The sequence below is a fragment of the Palaemon carinicauda genome, unplaced genomic scaffold (assembly GCF_036898095.1).
Source record: "Palaemon carinicauda isolate YSFRI2023 unplaced genomic scaffold, ASM3689809v2 scaffold656, whole genome shotgun sequence".
Lineage (NCBI taxonomy): Eukaryota > Metazoa > Arthropoda > Malacostraca > Decapoda > Palaemonidae > Palaemon > Palaemon carinicauda.
The window spans coordinates 15,001-40,228 of record NW_027171934.1 but is presented as its reverse complement, the minus strand read 5'-3'; the positions used below and the strand labels follow the sequence as shown (position 1 = coordinate 40,228).

Genomic DNA, 25,228 nt, shown 5'->3' with positions numbered 1-25,228 from the left:
CCTTTCCCCACATAGCTATTTTCCCTGTTGGGGGCCTTGGGTTTATAACATCCTACTTTTCCAACTAGGGATGTAGCTTAGCAAGTAATAACTCTTATAATAATAATAATAATGATAATGATAATAATAATAATAATAATAACCACTCTGCTACTGGGGCTGTGACTTCTGAAAACATTCAGTGAAGAGCATTCAAAACATAACTTAAACTGACAAATTCTGTCTTGTACCAAACTTGAGGTATTTAGTGTCTGTTAAAAATGTCCAAGTTCTATTTTCTCTACAAAACTGGTGTACCTCAGTATCTTTACCATATGCTGACATTATGTACATTGGTGGGAAGTAGTCGAGTTGTTTTTGTTTGAGAGCGATCAAGATTATTATAAATATTTTCTACAAAGATCAAGTTACTGAATCCTGATCCAGCCCACTGACAGAGCACAGGTATTTACAACTTATCTCCACCTTTGAATTGCAGTTAAAACTGTGGAAGTCGTCTCAATGGAGAACCTGGTTTAAAATAGGAACTTGAGATAAAAAAAACATCTAAAAATGGTCTCCAAAAGTCTCACACTACCTTGAACAGCTCTCGTAATTACTCTACATAAAGCACAAAGCAGCAACATAAAATCATAGCGAGGAAGCGGTAGTAAACACGTATGTCTACTAGGGAGACCAGGAAACATATGGCGCCGTCTCGCTAACTCGGCCACTCCTACACAGGGGTGAGGCAGTTGGTAAGCATACAATGTTATCAGAATCAAACAACTTGAATTCTGGTCATAACTAAATGACTTAGGAATAAACTCATATATATACTGTATATATGACGAGGGTTTGAACTTGTGTAGGAACAAAATACAATTATGGATTATGTGTCTGGAGGGTTTTTGAAACAACTGCTAAATTCCAAAAGAATTGTTAGTTTATTAATGAAAGAAAACTTCTCAGGTCTTCATCACTGTATATATTTTTTGGGCTGTACACTCAACTTGAATAAAGTCTACATTTTTTTATTATTCCAAACACAATTACTACTATCTTCCTTGCTTGGCATGAATATTGTACTTACATAAACCTATGGGATCAAATTCATAATCATATTATACTATTAGCACCCTATGGAACAAAGTTATCAAATCTCTCTACACTGTCCCTTAGGCTCAAGTAGTCAGTGGATGTCATGCATAGAAGGAAAAGAAAGACTTTTACATATACAGGAGAGAAACCGGAAGGGGAAACGTGCAAGAAATCTTGGGGAAGGATATAAAGTTTACTATGCAAGGGAAAATACAAGGAGAAATGTGGGAGGAATTATGCTACTTTTAGATTTGCAGGAAAATGTCAGAAATCAAGCTCGTGAGAAAGATAATATGGCATATCCTCTCGGCACGCGTCCCTTAAAGGCGTGGCGAAAAACAGCATGAATTTAGAGGGAAACTACTAGAATACATAGGAAGAGCTCGAAGGAGTGAACTGCTAGTGTTATCTGGGGATAAGAGTGTTGGAAGAAACAATCAGGAAGGTGAAAGATTGATGGAATTAGCAGAAGCTATGAATTGTCATGAATACAGAAGTTTGAGAAAAGGAGAAGTCATTGAGTAACTTATAAAATGGACAAAATGTTTCACAAATTTACTATGTGTTAGATAGCCAAGAAAACCATTACGGATTGTAAGATTACAAATAAATCCAGAGAACCTCATAAACTGGTAGTGGCAGATTTCAGGCTGAAAGCAATAAGGAAAGGAAAGGCCCCAGCCACAAATAGAATCAAAACTTAAAAGGTAAAGTGGGGTATAAGGTACAAGAGTTCAGAGAAGCTTCTATCCTGGCAATATTTCTTCTACGCTTGACCTCATTTCTCCGGATCTTGCCTCGAGGAAGAAGTGCATATCATCATCGGGGTCTCCTGAAATGGAAAATCCTACATTAGAGCATTGCTGGACATTTGGAAAATGTTGCTGTTCCACAGAATAGCTTGCAATGGGTAAGAATAATCAAAGACTGGCTTTACTGTTCTGTCAATTTTCTCTGATACTGTACTTCATTATCCATTTTAATCATGTAAGCGCCCTAACTCATTTGAGCAGATTGTAAATTTTCTTAGTTCCAAATAAAGTGTTGAGAGAAGGACCTAGTTTCATTATAACCTCCTTTATCTTAATTTATCCAACGCATCCTTGAAGAGAGAGTATTTAATGCTAATTATTTATCGCCGTGAATATGCCAACAGATTACGAGCCAAGGTTATTGGCAAAACCATTTGATGGCGATGCCAATAATTATGATATACAGGAAGACACTGTGGCCACATCGCACATTCTCAACTCACATTCAACATATGATAAACACGCTGACTAACGGCCAAATGACTTTAATTTAACAACATACATACATTCATATACCAAGGCACTTCCCCCAATTTTGGGGGGTAGCCGACATCAACAAATGAAACAAAAACCAAAAAGGGGACCTCTACTCTCTACGTTCCTCCCAAGAGCAAAACAAACTGTATGACTACCTAACAAACTGTTTTCATAGTCTCTCCCATAGGCTAATAAAACCTGAGGCTTGAGATGACGGAGTAGAAGCTATCAAGTTAATGAGACGATATTACCTTAGGGATATATCACAGAGTTTAAGCTTTATGGAAATCATTTACATACTCATAAATGGAAGATAAGAATGCTGATGTATTATTATTATCATTATTACTATCCAAGCTACAACCCTAGTTGGAAAAGCAAGATGCTATAAGCCCAGGGGCTCCAACAGGGAAAAATAGCCCAGTGAGGAAAGGAAATAAGGAAATAAATGAAGAGAACAAATTAACAATAAATCATTCTAAAAAAAAGTAACAATGTCAAAACAGACATGTCATATATAAACTATTAACAACATCAAAAACAAATATGTCATAAATAAACTATAAAAAGTCTCATGTCCGCCTGGTCAACAAAAAAAGCATTTGCTCCAACTTTGAACTTTTGAAGTTCTACTGATTCAACTACCCGATTGGGAAGATCATTCCAAAACTTGGTCACAGCTGGAATAAAACATCTAGAGTACTGCGAAGTATTGAGTCTTATGATGGAGAAGGCCTGCCAAAGCAACAGCTACATAAAGTCTGCAGACGATAAATCGCCGAGGGACCATTATAATTTTCATGCAATACATTTTCATAGGCCTGATTCAGAAAATTGTATAAGGGCTGGGTTATAAACTTGAAAATTAACCCTTTTACCCCCAGGCTATTTGGAAATTTCCAACCCTTAATCCCCAGGAGGTTATTTTTTTCCCAGCACGTTTTGCAGTACATTTTTTTTTAAATTGCTCTAACAGCCTTAATTTTTTTCATAGAGAGATCAGGTTGGTCTCATTCTCTTGGAAAATGCCTGAATTTTCTTAGAAAATTATCAAAAATATGAAAAAAAAAAAATTTATAGCATTTTTTTGCAAGGACGTACCGGTACGTCCATGGGGGGTAAAGGGATGGCTTTTGTGAAACGTACCAGTACGTCCTTTGGGGGTAAAAGGGTTAAAGTGATTTAGTATTAGACGACGGTGGTTGTACATCACACATTGAAAAGGACGAGCTTAAGTTTGAAACTTTTCACAATTCTTTTAAACCCCCAAGATCATTTTACAGAAGTAGCAAATGGCCAGAAGTAACAGGGAACTGCACAAGGAATAGGAAATGTAAAAGATGTTATCCTGAAGATGAATAGGGGAATGCTAAGAACGTTGCACTTACGGTTGCCTTATGCATACAGTACCCGGTATGTGTTTTTCATGTTGAAGAGGCTGGCATAAGTCTCTTTTTTATACTTTATTTATGAAGGCTCTATTTCAATGTTGTTACTGTTCCTAACACATTCTATTTTAATTGTTCATTTCTTCTTTTGTAGTTTATTTCCTTATTCCCTTTCCTCACTAGGCTATTTTTCCTTGTTAGAGTCCTTGGGCTCATAGCATCCTGCTTGTAATCTAGAATTGTATATTAGCTAGTAATAACAATAATAATAATAATACTGTATCAGTGTGGAAAAACTATACAAAATGGACAAATAATATACTGTAAAACTTCACCCAAAGGCAGTAGGCTTACCACTGAAGATCGAATCGTCCAACAATTGAAAAGAACATGTTATCTCATTTTCCATGAAGGATAGGGAATCTAACAAAAAAGCTTTCCCTTAAATTACAAACAATGCAGAGGGCACATGAGAGAATTATGCTAAATCTAATATGGAAGGATAGAAAAACAGCTAAATGGATACGTCAAAAAACTAAAGTAATGGATATTCTTGAAACCATTAGCAAGCTCAAATGGAACTGGGCAGGGCACATTGCCAGGATGACAGACAACCGATGGACATCACAAACAACCTTCTGGACACCCCGAGTATACACAAGAAACCGAGGAAGACAAAAAACCCGCTGGCGAGATGACTCAGACCAACATAAGCAACAGTGGCACAGAATAGCTTGCGATAGAAGTCTGTGGAGAAACCTGGGGAAGGCCTACATCCAACAAAGGACTTTTGAAGGCTGAAATGATGATGATGATAGGGCATTGTCACTGTCCCTTGTCTCTGCCATTCATGATCATCCCTTGAGCCTTTAAATCCATACCAGGTGGAAAGTAACCACTGGGCCACTTTCAAGCCCAGCTTTATGTTTTGCCAGCAATGATTACTAGAATTTGCCATTTCCTCTGCATGGTAGACGTGGCTACCAATAGAACCGAGAGGGTATGATAAATGACTGGACTGACCTACACGAGATATTCGGGGGATACTAGTCAGTAGTATATTATTACTACTACTAGCTAAGCTACAACCCTAGCTACAAAAACAGGATGCTACCAGTCCGAGGGATTTAACAGGGAAGAATAGCTAAGTGAGGAAAGGATATAAACAAATAAAAAATTTTAAGTAATTTTTATTTTTCCTAACATACTTACCGAGAACTACTTTCTTAGGAGGTCACTGGTGATCTCCTCTCTGCCGACCAGAGTTTTGAGTAAGTTACCCCCCCACTCCGCGTTCTAAGTAGCCTTACCCCCGGCATCAAGGAATGTGCCCCGAGGGTAGGATTAAGGTAGGTCGCTAGCTTGCTGGGTCAGTGTCTTCATTAAGTTCTCTGGTCGCGAGGCGTTCACACCCTCGCTCTCGTATCTCTGTCGAAACAAACTACAATTAAAAAGTTATAAATAATTAAAATATTTTAAGAACAATAGAGCACTAAAATAGATCTTTTATATATAAACTATAATAACTTGAAAAATAACATGCGAAAGAGAAATGATAGAAAAGTGTACCCTCAAGCAAGAGAATCTAGCCCAAGAGAGTAGGTTTTATACTGTAGTCGAGTTAATATTTCCATTATTTATAAACTACGTCTAAATATTTATATAGATGTACACACACAGATTCAACCCTTCCCACCCCCTCCCCCTTTCCTACCTACAACCAGCTGGTTCCGCAATTTGTGGGAGTGTGTGGTTTCCAAGTGTACCTCTCGGAGTACCACCTCTCACCTGGGTATGACTTCTTCACATGAAAAACGTAATGATATTAAATGATAACTAATTTAAACGTACTTCAATCTGTAACTAATGCTTTGAAAGCCCAATTTAAGAATCGGTAAAAAAAAAAAAGGGATTTTGACGAAGGAAAAATCTATTTCTGGGCGAGGAACCTGTGTCGCCCAGTGAAATGCTCCTTAAAGCACCATTTCTAAGGTATAAATACAGTACTGCTAAATATACATACATACATATACCAAGGCACTTCCCCCAATTTTGGGGGGTAGCCGACATTAACAAATGAAACAAAAACAAAAAGGGGACCTCTACTCTCTACGTTCCTCCAGCCTAACAAGGGACTCAACCGAGTTCAGCTGGTACTGCTTGGGTGCCACAGCCCACCCTCCCACATTATCCACCACAGATGAAGCTTCATAATGCTGAATCCCCTACTGCTGCTACCTCCGCGGTCATCTAAGGCACCGGAGGAAGCAGCAGGGCCTACCGGAACTGCTAAATATACCTGAGAAAAAAGTTGCATGGAATGCCAGGAATATACCCAGCTCGCTCACTCCGAGTGTTGGTATAGTAACTGGGGCGTGTTAGAACCACGACCAGAGGTCCCTCACCAGTTAGTCCTCTCCTTCCGTTCCGGAAGGGCCGGGATAATTTGAGAATCGTATCTATAAAATAGTATGTGAGAGAGGCAAGAGAGCGTGCTAGAAATAGGAATGAATGGCGAGCGATTGTGACGCAGTTCTAGTAGGCCCTGCTGCTGCCTCCGATGCCTTAGATGACCGCGGAGGTAGCAGCAGTAGGGGATTCAGCATTATGAAGCTTCATCTGTGGTGGATAATGTTAGGCTGGGAGGAACGTAGAGAGTAGAGGTCCCCTTTTTGTTTCTGTTTCATTTGTTGATGTCGGCTACCCCCCAAAATTGGGGGAAGTGCCCTGGTATATGTATGTATGTATGATTCTTTGATCGGATTCAGATATGCTATTAAAAATTAGTAAAAACAAAAATGCTTCAGCGAGATATTTTGCGTCTAAAGCATACCTGTGGCACTCACCTTTAATCTGTAGTTGAAAAGATCCGATTCCTGGCATTTCCTGTCGGTTCCCTCTTTGACCGCTGATTTGCAGGGCACCTGTAAACAATACCAAATTAGTTACAGAACTTTATAAACAGTAAACTAACTAATACAATTTATATCAAAGTCATACTGATAAGTCTCTAAGTCTCCCCACATACAAAAAAAAGTCACTAACTCAATATAGTATATTCCACAGCGAACTCCAAAATAGGTCTAGTGTTTCAATAACATTACACAGGAGGTTACACTATGTGTATTTTGTAAACATCCAATGGCTAAATTTATAAACTATAAATAGAGTCAATTATTACTCAATCATAACTGAGGCCGGTGGATTGGGCAACTTGGCCAAAGGGAAGCCAGTAAAAAGAAAATCACTTGACTAAATTATAAACCTTTCTGTTTTGCAGTTAAAGGGAAAGATATGACTTTACTGAACTATGCAAGTAGAGCTTATGCAAAAAACTCCCAATCTTTTCCTATCACCTACTCTGCATTGGCTAGCGTGGTGATGAAAACTGGCAAAAGGCACTGACATGTGTACAGCCTTTGTCATGCAATGGACTAGAGACAGCTGCAATTATTGTTGTCGTTGTTAATAGCTAATAAAACCAATGTTATGAAATGTCACAGGAAATACAATTACAGTAAAGGCAAAACTTTAGAGGCAAATTTCAAATGCATCAACTGCATTATTACAGGTACAAAGTATCAAAATGGGGAAATCTATGAAGGGTTAGTCAAAAATTCTATCTCATTCTTTTAAGATTTTGACAATTGTCCCTCGTCCCAAATACAGTACGTGACATTTCTTTTGCATTTCAGCAACACGCACTTGTGACAAATACCAATTTTCACTGTTAATATTACAGGTACTAGGTTGGCCAGGCATCAGCCATTCATCGAGATACTACCGCTAGAGAGTTACAGGGTCCTTTGACTGGCCAGACAGTACTACATTGAATCTCGTTCTGGTTACGGTTCAGTTTTCCTTTGCCGACACGTACACAGAATAGCCTGGAATATTCTTTCCACAGTCTCCTCGGTACTCATACACATGACAACACTTAAGCTAAACAAACAATTCTTCTTTGCTCAAAGGGTTAATTTCTGTATTGTAATTGTTCAGTGGCTACTTTCCACTTACTAAGGGTAGAAGAGAAAGGAGCTCTTCTAGGCCACTCCAGAATCAAACCATTGTTCTCTAGTCTAGGGTAGTGCCATAACCTCTGTACCATGGTCTTTCACTGTCTTTGATTAGAGTTCTCTTGCTTTAGGGAACACTGAGGCACACCAATCTATCTGTTTCCTTATTTCCTTTCTCTATTGGGCTATTTTCCCTATTGGAGCCCTTGGGCTTATAACATCCTGCTTTTTCAACTGGGGTTCTAGCTTAGCTAGTAATAGTAATATCAATAAAAGAGAAATCATACACTTTGCCTTATACATTCATTGTAATGCTTTAATTATACACATGAACTTGTCACAAATAAAGTTTCAAAGTTGAACATAAACATCAAAATTTCTACGAGCAAAAATCCAGCCCAGTATACCATCTATATCAGCTTCATAAGCTGGACAAAGGAAGCTTTGTGGACTGTTTTCTAGTTCTTCTTATGGTGCTCGTTGAATTCTCACAGGAAATCAATAAATAGCTCTTTCCAGGGATCAATAAATGAACTGACTCTGGTCTCTAAATAACCTAAAATTATAACACATACATACATACATATACCAAGGCACCTACCCCAATTTTGGGGGGTAGCCGACATCAACAAAGAAACAAAAACAAAAAGGGGACCTCTACTCTCTACGTTCCTCCCAGCCTAACCAGGGACTCAACCGAGTTCAGCTGGTACTGCTAGGGTGCCACAGCCCACCCTCCCACATTATCCACCACAGCTGAAGCTTCATAATGCTGAATCCCCTACTGCTGCTACCTCCGCGGTCATCTAAAAATAATTTACCTTTCAAAAAGCCATGATAAAAGTTTTACCTTTTTAATTTGCCAATTACAAAAATATATCCCGTGAGGTTGCGGATATACCTTCATCCCTCGCCCAAGATCTAAGAAAAGACCCCTATTATTATTATTATAACTAGCTAAGCTAAAACCCTAGTTGGAAAAGCAGGATGATATAAGCCCTGGGGTTCAACAGGGGAAAATAGATCAGTGAGGATAGGAAACAAGGAAATAAATAAACTATAAATGAAGTCATGAATACTTAAAATAAAATATCTCAAGATCAGTGTCATCAAAATAGATCTTTCATATGTAAGCTATTAAAACTTAAAAAAAGAGGAAGAAAAATAAGATAAAATACAGTAGTGAGCCAGCGAGTACCCTCAAGGAAGAGAATATAACAGCAAGAAGGCTTGGATTACTATAAAAGAAATGAACATTGAACAGAATACTCGAACAAGAGTACCTGCCATAACACCAGACAAAGCAGCAAACCAGCTACTACTCAACAGAAACCGCCCAACAAAGAACGAGTATACCTCAAGAAAGCGAAGTATGAAATGGACCACATCAGGTGAGAAAAGGATTAACAACTTCTCTTGCTTGAGGGTACACTCGGGCCCACTATTCTATCTAATTTCTCTTCCTCTTGTTTTGTTAAAAGTATTTGTAGTTTCAATAGGAATTAATTATTTAAATGCTGTTAGGGTCCTTAAAATATTTCATATTTCCTTGTTTCCTTTCCTCACTTGGCTATTTTCCCTGTTGGGGCCCCCAAGGCTTAAAGCATTCTGCTTTTCCAACTAGGATTGTAGCTTAGCAATTAATAATAATAATCTGAAAGTAATACCACTTCCCTCTCGCACATTTGATATAATATTACAGCAGTGAACGTCATGCAAACATACGATAACACTACAGTACATCATGATACATACAGATCTAATAATGTATGTCTCAATACCAACGTAAAAAAAGAAAGCATTAGAATTCACGAAGAATTAACTGCGTTATGAAGTGAAAAGTGAATCGATTACCCAGCCGCAAATTTGAATTACTTGCAAGGTTGCCGTGACATCACTGCAGGAACATAATGACTGAGCCGTTGTAAGAATTGTAAATTGATGATTTGTTCACTAACCAAACAAACAACCTAAGAATTAAAGAGAGCAGCTATGAATACGAATAGTATCAGTGTTGATGTAGTAGCATGTTCCCTGGGACACTGCCACATGCATTAATGATAATCAACCAATCAATTGTCTTAATGTGGTAGCCATTTTCATTATTGATAATCTTCTTGCTTAAAAAGGAAGGGTGTGTTTACAATAGAATAACTCTAATTTTGCCTGTTGGAACCGTCTATTCCTAGTGATTGCCAGCCTGGGTTTCAAGTCCCACTCAAACTTGACAGTTTCTTGTAGTGTCTGCAACCTCACCATCCTTGTGAGCTAAGGATGGGGGGTTTGAGGGAGCCTATAGGTCTACCTTGTGAGTTATCAGCCGCCATTCCCTGGTCCTGCCTGGTCCTAGCTTGGGAGGAGAGGGGGCTTGGAACGCTGATCACATTCATATATGGTCAGTCTCTATGGCATTGTCACTGACCATGGCCTCTGCCACTTATAAGTAGCCTTTAGAACTCTAATTGTTTTTAATCAAGACCCTATGATAAATACAGGACTGTCAGACAATTTCTAACAGTATTCAACTGGTCTGGTAAAAATAAATGTTCCTATGAAGACGAAATAATTTGACATTCATCATATATACACATGACTAGTAAATTTAACATTGGGGACACGGATGTGTCTTGTAAAAATATTTAGATTTTTCAGTCTCTTATTCACAGTAAACCTTTAATACATGAAGCATTTCTTTGAAACATTTACTACGGTTTAAGCCGACATAATTTGAGCTCAGTTTGATAAGAGTTCTGATCTGTGATTTCAACGCCTTACTGTTGTTACAAGCATCAAATTCCAAAGTACGCCAGTAGTGTTCAAATATCTGATCTAAAGTGTTCATTTGGTGATTGATTGATTTAAAGTTTTCAGGCATCCTGACATCTAAGGTCATTGACGCCGGTCACTTGGTGAACTATTCACATTTAAGAACGCTATGATGTTTAACTAGTTGAAATTACTCTATTCTAATATTGAAAGCTATAAAATGCACAGACAAAAAGTAAGGCAATAAGATCATTTAACCCTTTTACCCCCAAAGGACGTACTGGTACGTTTCACAAAACTCATCCCTTTACCCCCATGGACGTACCGGTACGTCCTTGCAAAAAAATGCTATGAATGTAAGCTTTTTACACAACAGATAATCCCTGCAAGTTTCATTACTCTACGATTAAAATTGTAGCCAGGGAACTGTTAACAGATAAACAAACAAACAGGGGATAAAACATAACCTCCTTCCAACTTGGTTGGCAGAGGTAAATAACTAATAAGGTGACATTTAGGTCAATATTTTAAGTTCTTATCAGCACCCTTAGGAATCAAAACCTAGAACTCCATGTACATACTATAGAGTATTAAGCCTACATTAGATACCCGTGTCCTCCAGGGTGGCCAGACTTAGAAAACTGAAATATGTTATTTTTATTAATAAAATAAATTTTTGAATATACTTACCCGATAATCATGTAGCTGTCAACTCCGTTGCCCGACAGAATTCTATGGAGGGATACGCCAGCTATCACAATACTAGAAGGGGGTGTACTTACCAGCGCCACCTGTGGCCAGGTACTCAATCATTTGTTGTTGACACCTCCTCAATTATTCCTCGGTCCACTGGTTCTCTCTGGGGAGGAAAGGGAGGGTCGATTAAATCATGATTATCGGGTAAGTATATTCAAAAATTTATTTTATTAATAAAAATAACATTTTTCAATATTAAACTTACCCGATAATCATGTAGCTGATTCACACCCAGGGAGGTGGGTGAAAACCAGTGTATATGATTAAAGGATAGCTAAGTATTCCAAATTTCATATAACAGTTATCTCAAATAACAATGAAATAATAAGTACCTGGTAAGGAAGTCGAATAGAACCGTTACTCTGCCTTTTATTTAAAGTTCGTCTTCCTTACTGAGCGCAGCGTTCCTCTTGGAGGCTGAATCAACCCAAAGGTGCCAAAGTACAAGGGGTTGCAACCCTACTAAAGGACCTCTACCAAACCTTTAACCCAGGCGCTTCTCAAGAATGAATAGACCACCCGCCAAATCCAAGGATGCGGAAGGCTTCTTAGCCTACCGTAACAACCATAAAAACAACAATAAAAGTATTCAAGAGAAAGGTTAAAAAGGTTATGGGATTAAGGGAATGTAGTGGCTGAGCCCTCACCTACTACTGCACTCGCTGCTACGAATGGTCCCAGGGTGTAGCAGTTCTCGTAAAGAGACTGGACATCTTTCAGATAAAATGATGCAAACACTGACTTGCTCCTCCAATAGGTTGCATCCATAATGCTCTGCAGAGAACGGTTTTTATTAAAGGCCAACGAAGTAGCTACAGCTCTTACTTCGTGGGTCCTTACCTTCAGCAATGCAAGGTCTTCCTCCTTTAAGTGAGAATGTGCTTCTCTGATCAGAAGCCTTATATAGTACGAAAGCCCATTCTTGGACATGGGTCTCGAGGGTTTCTTGATGGCACACCATAAGGCTTCTGACTGTCCTCGAATAGGTTTAGACCTCTTCAGATAAAATTTGAGAGCTCTGACAGGGCAAAGAACTCTCTCTAGTTCGTTACCTACCATGTTGGAGAGGCTAGGTATTTCGAACGATCTAGGCCAAGGACGTGAAGGAAGCTCGTTCTTTGCTAGGAATCCAAGCTGAAAAGAACATGTAGCTGATTCGGTTGTGAAACCAATGTTCTTGCTGAAGGCATGAACCTCACTGACTCTCTTAGCTGTTGCAAGGCAAACGAGAAAAGCAGTCTTGAGGGTAAGATCCTTGAAGGAAGCTGACTGGAGAGGTTCGAACCTAGATGTCATAAGGAACCTTAAGACTACGTCTAGATTCCAGCCTGGAGTGGAAAGACGACGTTCTTTAGACGTCTCAAAAGACTTGAGAATGTCTTGAAGGTCCTTGTTGGAAGACAGGTCCAAACCCCTGTGGCGGAGGACTGAGGCCAACATGCTCCTATACCCTTTAATCGTAGGTGTTGAAAGGGATCTCTCATTCCTAAGATGAAGAAGGAAGTCAGCTATTTGGATCACAGAGGTATTGGTAGAGGATATTGAATTGGCTCTACACCAGCTTCGGAAGACTTCCCACTTAGACTGGTAGACTCTACGAGTGGAAATTCTTCTAGCTCTGGCAATCGCACTGGCTGCCTCCTTCGAAAAGCCTCTAGCTCTAGCGAATCTTTCGACAGTCTGAAGGTAGTCAGTCGAAGAGCGTGGAGGTTTGGGTGCAACCTGTCTACGTGTGGTTGACGTAGAAGGTCCACTCTTAGAGGTAGAGTCCTGGGGAAGTCGACTAGCCATTGAAGTACCTCTGTGTACCATTCTCTTGCAGGCCAAAGGGGAGCAACCAGCGTCAGCCGTGTCCCTTCGTGCGAGACGAATTTCTGCAGAACTTTGTTTATAATCTTGAACGGAGGGAATGCGTACAGGTCGAGATGGGACCAGTTCAGAAGAAAAGCATCCACATGAACCGCTGCAGGGTCTGGAACAGGGGAACAATAAAGCGGAAGTCTCTTGGTGATGGAGGTGGCAAACAGATCTATGGTAGGTTGACCCCACAAGGTCCAAAGTCTGTTGCACACACTCTTGTGGAGGGTCCATTCCGTGGGAATGACCTGATTCCTTCTGCTGAGGCGATCCGCTGAAACATTCATATCGCCCTGGATGAACCTCGTGACCAGTGTGAGGTTTAGACCTCTTGACCAAATGAGGAGGTCCCTTGCGATCTCGTAAAGGCTCCTCGAATGGGTCCCTCCTTGCTTGGAGATGTAAGCCAAGGCTGTGGTGTTGTCTGAATTCACCTCCACCACTTTGCCTAGCAGGAGGGACTTGAAGTTCAACAGGGCAAGATGAACTGCTAACAGTTCCTTGCAGTTGATGTGGAGTAATCCTTGTTCCTTGTTCCATACTCCTGAGCATTCCCGTCCGTCCAAGGTCGCACCCCAGCCCGAGTCCGATGCATCCGAGAAGAGATGAAGATGGGGGGTCTGGAAGGCCAATGATAGACCCTCCTTGAGAAGGAGATTGTGCTTCCACCACCGGAGAGTGGTCTTCATCTCTTGGTTGATAGGGATAGAGACTGCTTCTAGAGTCGAGCCCTTGTCCCAATGAGCTGCAAGATGGAATTGAAGAGGGCGGAGGTGGAGTCTCCCTAGCTCGACAAACAGGGCCAGAGATGAGAGGGTCCCTGTGAGACTCATCCACTGTCTCACTGAGCAATTGCTCCTCTTCAGCATGCTCATGATGCACTCTAGGGCTTGGTTTATCCTGGGGGCCGATGGAAAAGCCCGAAAATCCCGACTCTGAATCTCCATTCCCAGGTACACAATGGATTGGGAGGGAATGAGTTGAGATTTCTCTACATTGACTAATAGACCTAGGTCTCTGATTAGATCTAAAGTCCAAGAGAGGTTCTCCAGACAACGACGACTCGTGGAGGCTCTCAACAGCCAGTCGTCTAGGTAGAGGGAGGCTCTGATGTTCGATAAGTGCAGGAATTTCGCTACATTCCTCATCAGATGAGTAAAGACCATAGGAGCTGTGCTTAGGCCAAAACACAGGGCTTGGAACTGATAGACAACCTTTCCGAAAACGAATCTCAGGAAAGGTTGGGAGTCTGGATGAATGGGAACGTGAAAGTATGCATCTTTCAAGTCCAACGAGACCATCCAGTCCTCCTGTCTGACCGCTGCTAAGACCGACTTGGTCGTCTCCATTGTGAACGTCTGCTTGGTGACATACTCGTTGAGAGAGCTGACGTCCAGCACCGGTCTCCAACCTCCTGTCTTTTTGGCTACAAGAAAGAGACGGTTGTAGAAGCCCGGGGATTGATGGTCCCGGACTATAACCACTGCCTTCTTCTGCACAAGTAGCGACACCTCCTGTTGCAATGCTAGCCTCTTGTCCTCTTCTTTGTAGTTGGGAGAGAGGTTGATGGGCGATGTGGTCAGAGGCGGTTTGAGGCAGAATGGAATCCTGTAACCGTACCTCAGCCAACTGACAGACTCTGCGTCTGCACCTCTCTTCTCCCAGGCTTGCCAGAAGATCTTGAGTCTGGCTCCTACTGTTGTCTGGAGAATCTGAGAGTCAGTGCTTTCCCTTAGATGTCCTGGGTCCTTTCCTAGACTTGCCCCTGTGAGAGTCTGGACGGGAGCTTCCTCGGCTGGGGGCTCTACCACGAAAGGGCGGTATGAACCTAGTGGCCGGGGTATCAGCCACTGGGGAGCGATAAGTCTTGGGGACAGAGGTGGTAACCTTAGACTTACGAGCCGATGAGGCTACAAGATCGTGCGTGTCCTTCTGTATCAGGGCAGCCGACAAGTCCTTAACTAGCTCCTCGGGAAAGAGGAACTTTGAGAGTGGAGCAAAAAGGAGCTGTGACCGCTGGCACGGTGTAATGCTGGCTGAGAGGAAGGTACACAGTTGTTCCCTTTTCTTCAACACCCCTGATACAAATAACGACGCTAGCTCACCCGATCCATCCCTGATAGCCTTATCCATGCAGGACATAATTAGCATGGCAGAGTCTTTGTCCGCAGGAGATGTTTTCTTGCTGAGGGCTCCCAGGCACCAGTCGAGAAAGTTGAACATTTCGAAAGCTCTGAACAACCCTTTCAGAAGATGATCCAGGTCTGAGAAGGTCCAACAAACCTTCGAGCGTCTCATCGCAGTCCTCCTAGGCGAGTCCACCAGACTTGAGAAGTCAGCCTGGGCAGAGGCAGGTACTCCCAAGCCTGGTGCTTCCCCTGTGGCATACCAAACGCAACCTTTCGAAGCGAGCTTCGTTGGAGGGAACATGAAGGAAGTCTTGCCCAGGTGTTGTTTAGACTGAAGCCACTCCCCTAAGATCCTTAAAGCCCTCTTGGAGGATCTAGCTAGGACAAGCTTAGTATAGTTCGACTTAGCTTGTTGTACGCCTAGCGAAAACTCAGATGGAGGAGAGCGGGGAACAGCAGAGACGAAGTGGTCAGGGTAAAGCTCCCTGAGTAGAGCCAAGACCTTTCGAAAATCAACAGACAATGGAGAAAGCTTAGACTCCTCCACGTCTGATGAGGGATCAAGGTGTGCCTCCTCATCATCCGACACTTCATCAGCAGAGGGTAGCGAAGCAATAGGACCAGAATGCTGAACCGCAGAGTCAGAACGGGTAGGAACAATAATAGAGGTTTCCTCATCTTGAGGGAAAACCTGAGGCTCAGACTGCATAGGCTGAACAACAGACGGAGCAGAAGGCAGGCGCATGGGTGAAGGAGGTTGACTCCTAGCAAGAGTTGAACCCAAGGATTGCACAAGCTGAGCGGAGGACGGAGGCGGAGTAGTCCGTTCCTGTTCCTGTGAGATGAGTGGAGCATGAGAAGGTTGAGGCTGCGCAGAACAAGGTAAAGTTCTCGCAAGCTGAGGCTCCTGAGGCGCAAGTCCATGGTGTAGAGGAGCTTGCCTAGATGAGGGTTGAGCTCGCTGCAGCGATGGTTGAGCAGACAGACTCACGGAGGGGAGAGGTTGTTGTACCCCAACCGAGAGTTGCACCACTGGTGGAGCAGCAAGGGGAGGAGGAGGAAGAGTGGAATAACTCTCCTGATCCCAAAGCAAGGGTTGCCTTAAAGAAGGCTGAGGCTGAACAACACTGTGAACAGCAAACTCCGAAAGTGGCTCAACATCGTACGCCTGGCAGATGGTGCTGCGACCAGGCGGAGCAGGTGCAGGCTGGGCGAGCACAGGTGGAGCAGGTGCAGGCTGGGCGAGCACAGGCGGAGCGAGAACAGGTGGAGGGAGTGTAGGCGGAGGAGGAGGTGCAACACTCTCAGTCCGACACTCACGCATCAAGTCCGAAAGCTGAGCTTGCATGGACTGAAGCAGGGTCCACTTGGGGTCGGCAGAAACGATAACAGACTGAGGTAAAGTCACAGTCGGGGTCTGTATAGGCAGAACCTTACTCCTCTTGGGCGGAGTACAGTCGACCGATGACAGAGGCGAGTCGGAGCTGAGCCAATGACTACAACCTGGCTGAGCACTCGCTGACTGAACTCTACGTTTAAGCGGTCTCGAGACCTGAGACCAACGTTTCTTCCCTGCATGAAGATCAGCGGACGAGAAGACGGGCTCAATCGTCTGCAGGTGGGAGTGACGGTCTAAGGAAGACACGCCCGCAACCACCGAGGATAATTCTGTGCGCCTAACAAGGCCTGTCGAACCCTTAAGCCCTTCGACATTGCTTCTCCCCTGGGCATGGGAGCTTGCAAGAGGTCCCGGACTGGGAGGACGACTGGCTCGCACAGAAAAATCCTCACGCACCACACTGGCACCACTAGCACTTGGCACTGCACAGACACTAGCACTCGTCACAGCACTGGCACTATTTCCACCCACTGCACTCTTGACCTTCAGTTCTTTAACCTCGGCCATCAGAGACTTATGGTCACTTACCACTGATTCTACTTTATCTCCTAAAGCCTGAATAGCACGCAAAACAGTTGACATATCAGGCGGAGGGCACACAGTAGGTTCGGGGGTAGCCACTACAGGGGTAGGAAAAGGTAGGGGATCATGAGGTGAGGAAAACATAGAAGAGTGAGAAGAACTTCTCCTAACTCTAGTTCTCTCTAACTTAGATGAATATTTTAAAAGACGTACAAAATCCAATTCCGAAAGTCCGGCGCACTCCTCACACCGATTTTCTAATAGACAGGGCCTGTCCCTACAGTCAGAACAAGCGGTGTGAGGATCTACCGAGGCCTTCGGAATACGCCTATTGCAAGACCTACATCGTCTATGGGAGGGAGCTTGCGAAACGTCAGACATCTTGTTTCAAAGAGTTAGTCAAAGGGTGATCCAAAAACAAGCAAAAATTCATTAACCGTTAATCAGTATTTATATAAAAGCTATCTAGCTAATATAAAAAGGATTCCAGTATGCGACAGCCGTTAATCTAAGAGAATACTTCACCAAATATCCATGAATAAACTCGAAGACCATGAGCGTATCCCAGAACGTCTAGCCGGAAGCACGACAGAGGAATAATTGAGGAGGTGTCAACAACAAATGATTGAGTACCTGGCCACAGGTGGCGCTGGTAAGTACACCCCCTTCTAGTATTGTGATAGCTGGCGTATCCCTCCATAGAATTCTGTCGGGCAACGGAGTTGACAGCTACATGATTATCGGGTAAGTTTAATATTGAAAAAAGGGATACTTAAATTGGAGTAGTAGTTGAACAACATAGACACACAACTTTCGTAAAGTTACACACGCAGAGACTTGGCTACATTCATTACATGTATCGAGGCATCAGAATATTGCAATCAAGCATGTTTTGCAGTTTTAAAGGATATTATGATGAAAGCCTTTCCATAATCCTTATAAAAATACTTTTAAAAATTTCACTAAAATAAATATTTTTTCAGATCTTTAAAATACGGGACCCAAACAGGGTTGATATGGGACACAGGACAAATTTCATAAATATGGTACAATAACGTTATTACGCAAGAGACAACGTTTGTATCGGGAATGACATTGCATGGGTCATATTCACAAAATTTGGCCTCTATAGTCTAGCAATGAGAATTGAAGGTCATTTAAACCATTATTTGTTTTTTGCCAGGAATATATAAAAGGAATGAAATAACCGAGCTTCCGCAACCCTAAGAGGAAGACCTAAAAAAAAATAATAGGTTCATTTTTATTAAGTGAAACAAAAATAGAAAATACAAAATGAATATTATACCTGATGTAGAGAAAATGACAAAGCAGCATAAAAGAAAGTAAACTCAAAATAGTTAGATTTATAGTACGAGCTGTTGTAGAGGCTATGCCTCGTCCCTGAGCCCGAAGAGAATGGAAAGCAAGAATGAAGGAAATAGGAGCAGGGATACAGCAGAAGACTTGAAAGTACGAGCAGATAAGGAATGGGGGTAAATCTACAGCTTAAACTCCGGCTGGTTTCGTGACAAAGAAATGGCGTGGAATCCACAATAACCAGTAAAGTACAGGGAAGCAAAACCTATTATAACCTGAACCACCTAACCAGTATAGGGTAATCCCAACTTATTTCCTGGGTAGGCTTTGCCCACCTATACCAAGTTAAGCTTTGGTATTAGTCAAATTACCCTATTCAGATACCATATGACCACACTAAAGGTAAATACTAAAGGTAAAATTCATCAATAAACTATTTAGGTAATTAGCACAGGCTTAGGGTTGTGGTGGCCGATGGAGTAACGTCGCTGACTGGTGAATGCCAAATTGGGGTTTGCGTCCCGCTCAAACTCGTTAGTTCCTTTGGTCGCTGCAACCTCACCATCCTTATGAGCTAAGGATGGGGGGTTTGTGGGAGCCTATAGGTTTAATTGCAATGTCATCAGCAGCCATCGCCTGGCCCCCTTCGTCCTACCTTGGGCGAAGTTCGTATGTATATATGGTCAGTCTCTAGTCTAGGGCAATGTCACTGTCCCTTGCCTCTGCCATTCATGAGCAGCCTTTAAACTTTAAACCTTTACTGTGCATAACCCATTCATCACAATTTGGAAACCTTAAGTAATGCTAATACCAAGTCTACAGTATAATGCTACTACAATTACAAACAAATAAGTCACTAAGGTTGCTTTTCATATAAGAATGACATACATTGAATAAATCTACTTTAAAATAGTTTCTCCTACTTCATAAATATAATCGAGGCCATAGCATGAGCAGTTTAAATCTACGGCAGGGTGGCCAGAGAGATGACAGTGTGAGCTCGAAGGGCCAGTCGAGTTACGCAATATTCATAAGCCAAAGTAATTATTTATAATCAACAGAGTAATTTAATTTACAATGGGAATCTTCTGGGATGGCCTTAGCTTACACCAGCCATCGGTAGAAACACAACAGCCAACTTGTTAAATATGACAATTGTAGACAATGGCGTACCTACTTACCAAGAGACTGATTCTCGATTAGTCTTGTCTTTGCCGGCAAATACCAAATAGTACGTCTTAAATAGTACACTGTAATGTTAGTTTATCCTTTGGGTGTTTGAAAACATAATTAATTGCGTGAAAATACTTACAATAAGCTAATTGTAGCAGGAGAGACACGATTTTCTTGAACGAAACTTGCCGCACAATATTACCACAAATTAGGTCACGTGACTTTGTTTACATTTTTGTCAACGTTCCAACAGCCTTGCGAGCCACGAAGGGAACGCTATTTTAAACCGTTCCAACAGACTTGCGAGCCACGAAGGGAACTGTATTTTAAACCAAGGTCTATAGACCTTGTTTTAAACCATTTATCTATCATATACTTTCGTAAATCACAATGATATATTAAAAATATCTTTAATATATCATATTCGTTTCCCTGAACGAAACTTGCCGCGCAATATCACCACACATATTAGGTCACGTGACTACACTGACTGTTTACATTTTTGTCAACGTTCCAACAGACTTGCGAGCCACGAAGGGGAGCTGTATTTTAAACCAAGGTCTATAGACCTTGTTTTAAACCATTTATCTATCATATACTTTCGTAAATCACAATGATATAATAAAAATATCTTTAATATATCACATTTCATCCAATTAATATTAAATTTGTCGTTACAGCTTCAACATTAGCCTTTCATTATGACCTATGAACACTGGATTTCAATTATAAATGAATGGCATGATCTTAAAAATTAATATAATTAATTATCAACGAATTTTCAGTAATGTAAAATGCTGTCTAGATAAAAATCTAAATTCAACATTATTTCACAGCAGGTAGTAGGTTGGCCAAAGTACCTGCCACCCGTCGAGATACTACCACTAGAGTGCTACTGGGACTTTGACTAACCAGATTGTTATTATTATTATTATTATTATTGGCTAAGCTACAACCCTAGTTGGAAAAGCAGGATGCTATAAGCCCAGGGGCTCCAACAGGGAAAAATAGCCCAGTGAGGAAAGGAAATAAATAAATTATAAGAGAAGTAATGAACAATTGAAATAAAATACATCAAGAACAGTAACAAAATTAGAACAGATATTTCTTGTATAAACTAAAAACTTAAGAAAAAATTAGAGGAAAAGAAATAAGATAGAATAGTGTGCCCGATTGTATCCTCAAGCAAGAGAACTCTAATCCACTCAAGCACACTATTCTATCCATTTCATTATTTCCTTTCCTCACTAGGCTTTTTTCCCTGTTGGAGCCCATATAGAGTTCTCTTGCTTGAGGGTACACTCTGGCACACTTTTCTATCTAGTTTCTCTTCCTCTTGTTCTGTTAAAGTTTTCATAGTTTAAATAGGAAATATTTATTTTAATATTGTTACTATTCCTAAAATATTTGATTTTTCCTTATTTCCTTTCCTCACTGGGCTATTTTCCCTGTTGGAGCCCATATATGCCTTATAGCATCCTGCTTTTCCAACTAGGGTTGTAGCTTAGCATTTAATGATAATAATAATAATAATATTAATAATAATACGGGACGAATATATTAAAATAAGTAAATTATTTTTATTTGGAGTAATATATTCAATTCTATATATATATATATATATATATATATATATATATATATATATATATATATATATATATATATATATATATATATATAAATTGATAATACAAATATATTAGAAGAGACTGATGCCAATTTTTCTCATGGCAAGGATCCTTCATTAAAAGAAAACACTATTGTCTGAGCTTTAAAATTCTTCCATATAAAATATATATTTTATAAAATAGTATTACAAAATACAGTTATATTTAAGAAATAGAGTGCATTAGATCCCATTAATGTTTTATTTAACTGTAAATTTAGAAATCTTGAAGGGTTTTTAGTCATCTAGTTTGGTAATGTGGCAAAAAATTAATTTGGTGTTATGGTTTATAAAACATTAATATACCATTTTAAAGGCAATTTTAAGTCTTAGAATTTAATACAGTTAATCATTAAAGGATATTCCATCCTAGAGATAGCTATATATAGATGAAAACCTTAAAAATAGAGATTTATTATTAGCAGACGAATTTATTTAGGGAAACAAAACTAAATTAAGAAAACAATATCTTATAAATTGGCCCATTCTACCATGTAAATTTCGGCTTTAATTTTGATACTACGGTTCCTGTATTCTATTAAATTATTTATATATATTTATCATTCAATATAGGCTAGTAATTTCAAGAAATTCATGGACACGGCGATGGTATGGACACCTATTGGCAGTAGAAGTAATTATTTATGTAGACACATATTTGATACTATATGGCAACTTTGTATATCCAAAGAAGGTATTTTGTGCAAGACATGCACTATCCTATCATTGCAATATAAGACGAATACATTTAAAAATAAAGTTATTTTTATTTGGAGTTATAATATATCCAATTTTGAAGATAAATACTGAAAAGAGAACTAAAATAGAAAATTTACTAGCCACTTCTAGCAACTCCAACCTTGCCAATTTTAGTCATCAAAATAGCTATTGTTCAAATTTTAAAATTCTTATAGATAAAATATATTCTATGTACAGAACTAACATAAAATATATCTATATAAAGTTATAAATTCTTTTAGATATTATCAAAGTCCTATTTGATTGTAAAATTAAAAATATTGAAGGTATTTTGGTAATTTCTTCTGGTAAAACAAGTCACTGAGTCTGTTTCAGAATTTCATCTGCTATCTATTTTACCAAATATGATTAGCAAAACACCTTTAATATTTCTCTTTTAACAATCAAATAGATCACTAATAATATCTAAATAACTTTGATTATGGAAATAAATATATTCTGTTTTATTTTATTAAATAAAATATATTTTATATAGAAGAAATTTATAGCGTAGACAATAGGTATTTTAATGAATACTCTCAGATACAACAGTTGCTAATAGTTTTTTTAAATTCAATTTTTAAATAGTTTTCTTCGTAGTAATTGCATACATTATTACTCCAAAGAAAAGTAATACCATTTCTTAATATATTCGTCTTACATTGCAATAATCAAATAGCGTTTGTATTGCACAAAATAGCCTCTTTGATATACAAAGTTGCAACTAGTATTAAATTTTTTTGCAATATTTTAGTTACTTTTACAGTCAACAGGTGGCCATACCATCACTGTGTCCATGAATTTTTTGAGATTACAAGCCTATTATGAATAATATATATCGATAAACTATTTATTAGAATAGATGACCAATATCTTAAAAAATGAAAATCAAGTCTAAAAAATGCAATTAGACAATTAGTCATATTTTATCTTAATAATTTAGTTTCGTTTCCCAAAATAAATTCGTCTGCTAACAATAAAACTCGATTTTTCTAATGTTTTTACCTAGATATAACTGTCTCTAGATTGGAATATCCTTAAATGACTAATCATATTATATCTTAAGACTTACCATTGCCTTTATAATGGCTTATTAATCTTTTATAAGCCATAACACCAAATTCTATGTTTGACACGTCACCATCATCCTTGGAAAATGCTTTACCACTTGTGTTACCAAACAAGATGAGTAAAACTCATTAATAATTTCTAATTTTACAGCCAAATTAATCATTAATTTCATCTAATACGTATTTCTCTATGATATAAAGGTATTTTGTAGTAATATTCTCTAAAAATTATATTTTATATGAAAGAATTTTAAAGTTCAGACTATAGGTATTTTGTTGAAGAATCTTAACCAAGAGAAAGAATTTTTTTTGACTTTTTTTCAAATTTATTTATATCATCTGTTGTTATCTTAACATCTGGCTTGATTATGTTTCCAAATTGAAATAATTTTACTTGTTAAAAAATTATTTTTTATTTTTATTATTTTTCTGAAGCTACTCATTGTAAGGAAATACAACCCAGGTACAAACATATGTAAAACAGATTATATATATATATATATATATATATATATATATATATATATATATATATATATATATATCCCATACCTCTTCCCCTAATAAGTATTGTTGAAATAATACATATTAAATGTAAATAAACAAGAGGCCAATATAACAACAACGTTAATGACTGAAATTAGACAATGAAAAGAATCACTGGCATAGAAAAGTAGATTTATCACACACATACACACACACATGTGTATGTATATATATATATATATATATATATATATATATATATATATATATATATATATATATATATATATCATAATCATCATCATCTCCTACGCCTATTGACACAAAGGGCCTCGGTTAGATTTCGCCAGTCGTCTCTTGTCTTGACCTTTTAAATCAATACTTCTCCATTCACTATCTACTTTTCGCGCTTTATAGTCCTAAGCTATGTAGGACTGGGTCTTCCAATTATTTTGCAAATAATACATATACATAGGAAGGAATAAATAGAATAGGGAATCAATATAAGTTGGCTACTTATAAGAACTCAAGCTTTAACCGCGACCCCCAAAGTCTTAATCTCTCTCTCTCTCTGTATATATATATATATATATATATATATATATATATATATATATATATATATATATATATACATATATATATATATATATACATATATATATATATATATATATATATATATATTCACCAAACGTTTAACTGGGCTCCACAAGTCACTAGAAGAATTGGAAGACCCAGGCCTACATAGCTTAGGACTATAAAGCGTCAATAGGCGTTGGATGAGATGATGATGATGATGATACACACACACACATATATATATATATATATATATATATATATATATATATATATATATATTATATATATATATATATATATATATATATATATATATATATATATATATATATATATATATTTATATATATATATATATATATATATATTTAAATATATATAGATTTATAGGTCTAAGTATGTATATATGTATCAAGTTTGTCTTTCTACGTCCTGGTTCTTTAACGTATGTCTAGCCCAAAATAGTAATAATAATAATAATAATAATAATAATAATAATAATAATAACAATAATAATAATAAATAAATAAATAAAACAAGCAAATAAACAGAAGGACATGGAAACGGTGGGGTAGCCACACCATAACTGCTCAGCCGTGTGTGTGCGTGTACGGGTATACATGTGTGTACGTACATGTGTGTGAGCAGAGGTGGTGGAAACGGAATATTTCAAGCGAAAGGAAGTGTTTTCAACTCTTAAATAAAGAACACCTGAAATTAAGCTGGATCAAACACGGGGTGGGGAAGTATTAGTTTTGCTTTTAAGACTTTGGGGGTCGAGGTTAAAGGTTGGGTTCTTATTAAGTAGCCTATTTTATTTATTCCTTCCTATATATGTATTATTTTCATATATCTTATATCATTCTATGTATTAATGTATAAAGTAAATACTGATGTATGGATATAGGCATTATACGTATCATCTTTTAATTCACTTCTTATTTTTTAAAGGTATATTCATTCATCTTTTTTTAACAATACATGACTA

General features: G+C 38.7%; 2 long non-coding RNA genes across 3 annotated transcripts in view; both read right to left on the bottom strand.

Moving 5' to 3' along the window:
* Positions 1-25,228, bottom strand: part of LOC137637322 (uncharacterized) — a 72,609-nt gene that overhangs the window by 37,824 nt on the left and 9,557 nt on the right. The window lies entirely within an intron of this gene.
* On the bottom strand, positions 965-19,950 carry LOC137637323 (uncharacterized). Of its 2 annotated transcripts, none has more exons than XR_011043554.1 (3): positions 19,832-19,950; positions 6,604-6,681; positions 965-1,912 (listed from the first exon to the last, which is right to left on the bottom strand). It is a non-coding gene; the product is annotated as an uncharacterized lncRNA (long non-coding RNA). The 2 variants fall into 2 exon arrangements; XR_011043555.1 differs by lacking the exon at positions 19,832-19,950 and adding an exon at positions 19,701-19,828.